We start from the raw sequence: 6901 nt of genomic DNA, 5'->3' as shown, positions 1-6901 counted from the left end.
TAACAAGAAGTAAATCTATTTACTTGTATCTTTTATGCCATACGTGGAATCTATATTCCTAAATTCAAGTATTTAGTGCATTTTCTCTATTGTTACCTTACAAATATCTAGTTGAGACTAGTTAGATAGTAGTAATAATAACTTCTCTTGCTTAAATCGATCATTAGTCTAAAATAATAGAGTAAGTAGGGATCTAGTATTTGTAAAGTTGCTTTCTGTGGGATCGATCCGATATTTGCCCTAAACTACTAATTTAACCTGTATACTTGCAGTCAAAATGGATATATTTCGAAATTAAACTTGTACTTATATAAAAAATCAGTCAATAAACGAGGTGGTTGTTAAGAAGAAAGAGGGACAACTACAAAGACAAAAAGCTATAGAATTGAGTAAAAAGTTAAGAGAAGAAGGTGAAGAAGAGTTACATGAAGCAATAGAGAAGCTCAGGCCATTGTGCAGCAAAAACAAGTAACAAGACTTTTGGTATTCAGCTTTGAGTTGAGTTGGCCTAATTTGATAAGAATTACATAGAATTCAGTTTTTTTTCTTTGAAATTATTAGATTTTCTAAGCATGTACAAATCGGTCTTAAATAGACGTCCGTAATGTTTAGAGTGCATATTGAATCCTTAAGCGTGGTGATTTTATGTACACAAATTATATATATGTATGAAAAACGGACACGAACATGAAAAACAAACTGGGAAATGTATTACTCAACTTAGGGGATAATTATACAGTATAATATTTGACCGTGTATCAATTTTTGTGATGGAATTTCTTCTCTTTCCTGAAGTGATGTTTGCTTTTATAAAAGAATTTTTTAATCATGTATGGTACAGATTCCAAAACCCACCATTTACACAAAAAGGGAAACAACAAAGCCTTCTTATGCCATTTTCTCAGTTTCGCCAATATTGAAGAGAGTAGAGAACATAGGTAACCACTGGACCAATGGCTCAGTGGCCACCAGGGAGGGGCTTAAGTTCCTCCTTGGGCTGTAGGTGAGGGTTCAAACCTCATCTGCAGCGAAAAAAATCTAAGGGTTGTGCCAGAGCACTCCCTTGGTCTAGTTGGATCTGTATACCCACTAGTCCCCTACCACAGCCTCCTTAGGTTCCCCCTCTCCCCTAGATTAGGATAGAGTATGTTATACAAATGTATCGTTGCTGAAAAAAAAAAGAAGAAGAGAAAACATAGGTACAATTGTTCTCTTCCCTCCTTCTACTCGTAGTTTTATTTTTTTACTTGGAATCATTTTCCCTTTTGTCAAAAAGGCACCCCTGTTGTTCTTATAAATCACCATAAATGATTTATATTTTTTAAAATTTTTAGATTTGTCTGCATCAAGGTAGAGATTTAAGTTTCAAAGTGATATAACAAGGTTTGTCTTATTGCATCAAATTTAAGTAATATTATGTGTGTAATTTTAATAAGTGAGATGGTAGTTTTTTGGATTAGGTTATATCTATCTTTTAGATCAAGGATAACACTTACAATTCTTTGCTATACCTGATAGGAAAAGACTCATGCTTATCACTTTGTACAATGAATTTGAACATGATGAAGGAAGCAAAATAGCAAACATGATTAACACTGCCCCCTAATCATAGTTATGCACGTCAAAGTGACTACATTCAATAGTAAAACTTTCTCTATGCATTATAATTGTTTGCTAATAGACTTCTAAATGCTTCATATATTCTCTTACTAAAAATTTTCATGATTTCTGTAGTTCTGTCTTACTAAAAATTTTCATGATTTCTACAGTTTTGTCATTCACTACAAGATACTCGTCTGATATTCTAATAAATCCTCCACTGCCAGATGAACTCTTTTTGAGGCAATGGTAAATTTAATCTTCTTTTTCCTTTTGACTATAAAATATTAATGCACTCCCATGGTGATTTCTCTATCTGTATTCTGACTATAATCATTCAGGTGTACTTTGAACAAGGAAGAAATCAAGAATTTGCTTGATGAAAAAATGTACAAAGATCCAAACCATTTATTTCCTCCCGCAAATGAAGAAGATATCAAAGCAATCAGGAATTTCCAAGCATCATTTCCAGTTGTAGGTGCCATTTCTTATTTAAAAATTCCACCTAAACATAGCTATTTTGTCTATACCATGCTTGCTTTACTCAACAAAAGACGGTTTGGGTGCAAGGATTTGTGAAACTTGCATATGTTGGTAAGGACAAAATATTGGACTACTACTTGCATGAATTGCCAGAAAATGCTCATGCCGACGTTGACTGGATTATCCACTGTTGTTCATGCAAATAGCAAAGTGAAAGTGAACTCAAGTTAGACTATTAATTTATACTCTTGAATTATAAATTATTCTACTGTCTTATCATAGATTAATCTTAATTCCCCTTATTCAATTAAAGGGCTCGGATTCCAATTACTTTAACTGATGCTTTAGGATCAATCCATTATATTATATTTGGAGAAGATGCTGAAAAATTGATTGAGTTCACTCCACTATAACTTAAAGCACAAGAAGATGTAAGTGAAACCTTTTTGTTTTATATTCAACCATAAATATGGAAATACATAAAAAAATTCACTAAAACTCAAAAACAAAATGCTATAGGGCTTTGTAGTAGACACTAAATTTAATGATACCTTGAAGAAATACACAATCGTGTGTTTTTTGGAGACTTATGAGTCTCATTTTCAAGTCCAGCCACAAAGAAAGAATAGTATCTCTAAAGCTTACACTGCAGCTGAGCCATCAAATATTCCACTCATAATAGCATGTCCAGAAAGCATTGAAGTTTCCTTTTCACTCGGCACTTCATCAGCAATACATGAAGAAAAAGCAACAAAGGACCTAATGTTCTCACCAACCTCTAAGTTAGTGCTTTAAGAAATAACTACAGCCAGTTCTTCCAAGAAAAACCATATATATCTACAAGCAGAAGAGTGAAAAGAAGCCATGGCTTTCTAGAAAGTCCATCTCGGAATGAAAATTTACCAGCAAAAACACCATGCAAACAACCAACAGAGACTACTCAGCAGTCTACTAAAGAAACAGCTCGATAGAACACTCCACCTAGCAATATCCAAGATAGTCCAGCAAAGAAAGTTAAAGCCCAGCAGGTCTGAAATTGCCTAATTTTGTACTTTTGTTAAGTCTTTTGTTAACTAGCTGAATGACTGCCTCTATTGCTTAGACAATCTTTTTTGAATTATGTTACGATCCATGATTCTTTTCACTCAATAAATAATAGATCCCAATATAACTATTAATAGTTTAGTTAGCAATGAAACACTTCCGTAAGCAATGAATCTTACTTAGAGCTACTACTATGTAGTGGCTAGCACTGAAGTACATGTCCTGCTAAAACTTGAATGGCTTGGTTTATGTAATCTATGGTCGTGATTTGCATATGATTTACCCCTTGAACTGACAAATACATTATGAAGTTTGAGCAAATTATCCTCATTATTACAGCAGACACAAACAATAAAAGAGTTAAATAGACAGCAAAAATTTTTTGGCCCACAATTTAGTTATTGATATTACTGAGCAGGCCAGACCCATGCTAATCTTACAAATACATTATCAATCACTGATATGTGTTTTACAAGTGTCACAACAGTCAAAAAACTCGAAACCAAATCATAAAGTCACCCATCATTACATCGGCCATTGACACGTATTTTACAAGTGTCATTATAATAAAAAAAAGTTTGAAATCAAGTCATAAAGTCACTTGTCATTAACACGGTCTTACAAGTATATGATTGCTAGCTATTGACATGTGTCTTACAAGAGTTACAAGAGTAGAAAAGTTCAAAACCAAGTCATAAAGTGATACAACAAAGAATAAAAGAAAGGTGTGATACCATAAAAAGAATAAACATAGCATGCTAGGCAGGCTCCTTGCTTCACCTTGAGGTCTTGAGAACACAAAGGATGCCAGCTCAAGCGGTGCGAAGCATTTACAGAGTATAAAAGAAAGGTGTGATACAAGAAAAAGAGGTATGCTTACATATCTCTTCTTGATGCAAAACTAAAAAGCCTAGAATTCTCCTTTCTAACCAGAAGTGTTTCTTGATGTTATTCACCAAGGAGATATCAAACTTAAATAACATCAAAACAAGATTGGAGTAACTCAGCTTCTACATTCAATGGGAAGTATATTTTCTCTTTTCAGTCCAGTGTTGAAATTTGTGATCAGATTGCATTCTCAAAAAGTCGCAGGGTTAGTCGCCTTTGTCAAATTTCATGGTTGGTAGCATGTTCATGTAACTTTATCTCAAGGAGAACTATCATAATTCATCATGCATCATTCTTCTCATTTATTTAGTTAAATTAATGATTAACTAGATGAAAATGACAATTACCAACACTCGGTAACACAAAATTATCCTTCCTACAGCAATAAATACATAGCACATTAACATGTTATATATCATTAATAATTAATGTTCCTAAGATTTTCAACTGTTCTTGTAAAGTTCCAAATGGATTACTAGACTTGTGCAAGATTTGATTATTACTGAGAAAGAAGATTTTTTTTTTTTGGGGTGAAGAACCTATTTTTAACAACTATTATTAAGATAAATAATTCATGTGCAGTAATTATGCGACCAACCTTTGCGATTGTCATTTTGGTTGATGTACAATTGTCAATTACAAACTTTGCCCAAGCAAAAAGTCCTTTTGACAGAAATTAGTACACAAAGTTATGGACGAATTATAATAAGAGTTAATCTCATAATAATCATGTCTAGCTCAACCATACCAACCCCAATTCCCAATTCACCAAACAGTGCCTAGGGTGTGTGTGATAGAAACGAAATATTTGTGGAAACTCAAAATACCATGGTGACAAATCACTTTGAAAAAGCCATTCGACGACATTAGGGAAACGAAATGGTATAAATTGGGCTACAAGGAATGGCCCCATGGAGCCTGTTCTGTTTCCCATATTAGTAGTGACCTAACGCAGTAACATACACAAAGGGCTGCCCTCTAACTTTTGTGACTTCAAAATTTCTTGTCTGGGTTTTTTCCCAAAAAAAAAAAATTCTTGTCTGAGACAATCGGCTGCAAAGCGAGGCAGCTCTGGTCAGCACAATTTTCAGCTTCCCAGTCTAATTTGGCCAGCACCAATGCACCATTGCAAAATTCACGATTTTGGGATGACAATAGGTGGAATTTTTTCTCCCATTTTCTCCCCTCTAATACTAAATTTGTTTGGACAATATTACAGATTCTCAAAATCATATCAACAAACGCTTGAGATTTTAAGAAATTGGAATGCGTTCTTGGAGTTATATCTAAAATATAGGAACAAGGTTAGGATTGACAGATTGATTTATATTAAATGCTGTCAATTCTGTCTCGAAGTTAAAACGTCCGTAAACTTGATATTTTGTCATTTGTTTTAGTGATGTAACAATAAAATATTAATCTTTTTTACACCAATATGTATACAAAAATAGGCCAAGATCCATACCTAATCATCTCGACTTGAGTTTAAACTTCAAATTTTACACATACATTCAAATCCGCAAGAAAATTTTAAAATAAAAAAAAAAAGACTACATGATCTTTCGCCTTTAAACTGGAATTTATCTATTCCCTATAAGAGGAAGGATGAAAGAATGCGAGTTCTCTATTTAAGGCTGAGTAATAACTTAAACATTGTTTTAATCTCGAAACATTGATGGTATAAAAGCTTTTATTGTATAGGCAGAGCAATATCTGATAGGCTACTGTCTCATTTTCTTTTTATGTTGGGTAAATTACATTTTACCCCCTGTGATTTACCCTTTTTTTACATAATCCCCCTATGATTTCAAAAGCTATACATAACCCCCTCATGGTTTGGATTAAAGTGTCAAAGTAACGGAAATAGTCACTCGTAACGGAACTTCTAAAAATGTCGAAATTACCCTTATAAATACATGACACATTAACCCCCTATGATTTTTATATTTTACCATATAACCCCCTTATGGTTTAATACTTTACCATATAACCCCCTTATGATTTTCAAAATATACACATAACCCCCCTTGGTTAATACATAAATTTCAACCTTAAATAAGGGTATTTTTGACATTTTAGATGATGCCGTTACGAGTGACTATTTCCGTTACTTTGACACTTTAATCCAAACCATAAGGGGGTTATGTATAGCTTTTGAAACCATAGGGGGGTTATGTGAAAAAACGCTAAACCACAAGGGGGTAAAGTGGAATTTGCCCTTTTATGTTCAGGTGATCAAGCTTTTTCCTTGTTGCCGGAGAATTTTGTTGGAGATTTGCTTAGTTTGCCCTGCTACTCTCTTTTCTTTCGTTCAATTGATCCTTTTCTATATTTCGATGATTCGTTTTGTTTTGTTTTCAATGTGTACTCTATCCACCAAAACTTTAATTGAAATTGTGCATTTTAGGCAGGTAGTATTGATGTGAGGATTTCTTGCATTTATGTGATGAATTTCGAGCTTTGATTCATTTATCTCGAGCTTTTCTTCTTGAAAGTCTCAACTTTGCTTACAAGATAGTATCAATTATCAGTTCTGCTATATATATATATATATATATATATATATATATATATTCACATGGTAAATTTATCGAACTGTATGGTTGATGAGAGCAGTGAGTAGGGGGACAATTTGAAAAGTTGTTCGTGCATGACCAACGAAAAAAAATAAAAGAAAGAACAAAAAATTTGAAGATGACAAACTCTCTGTAACTTTGAAAGTTATATATCACTCTCAACCACTATTTTTTGTATCATTATTTTATATCTTTATCCCTAAATAAAGGTATTCCCACCCTTATTTGTAGATACTTCACGATTATTTAAAATTTCAAGCGATATAAGTGATTAGAGGGAATGTCATATACGTCTATGTAAAAGTTACAAG

The sequence above is a fragment of the Coffea arabica genome, chromosome 11e (assembly GCF_036785885.1).
Source record: "Coffea arabica cultivar ET-39 chromosome 11e, Coffea Arabica ET-39 HiFi, whole genome shotgun sequence".
NCBI lineage: Eukaryota > Viridiplantae > Streptophyta > Magnoliopsida > Gentianales > Rubiaceae > Coffea > Coffea arabica.
This window is presented reverse-complemented; position numbering follows the sequence as displayed.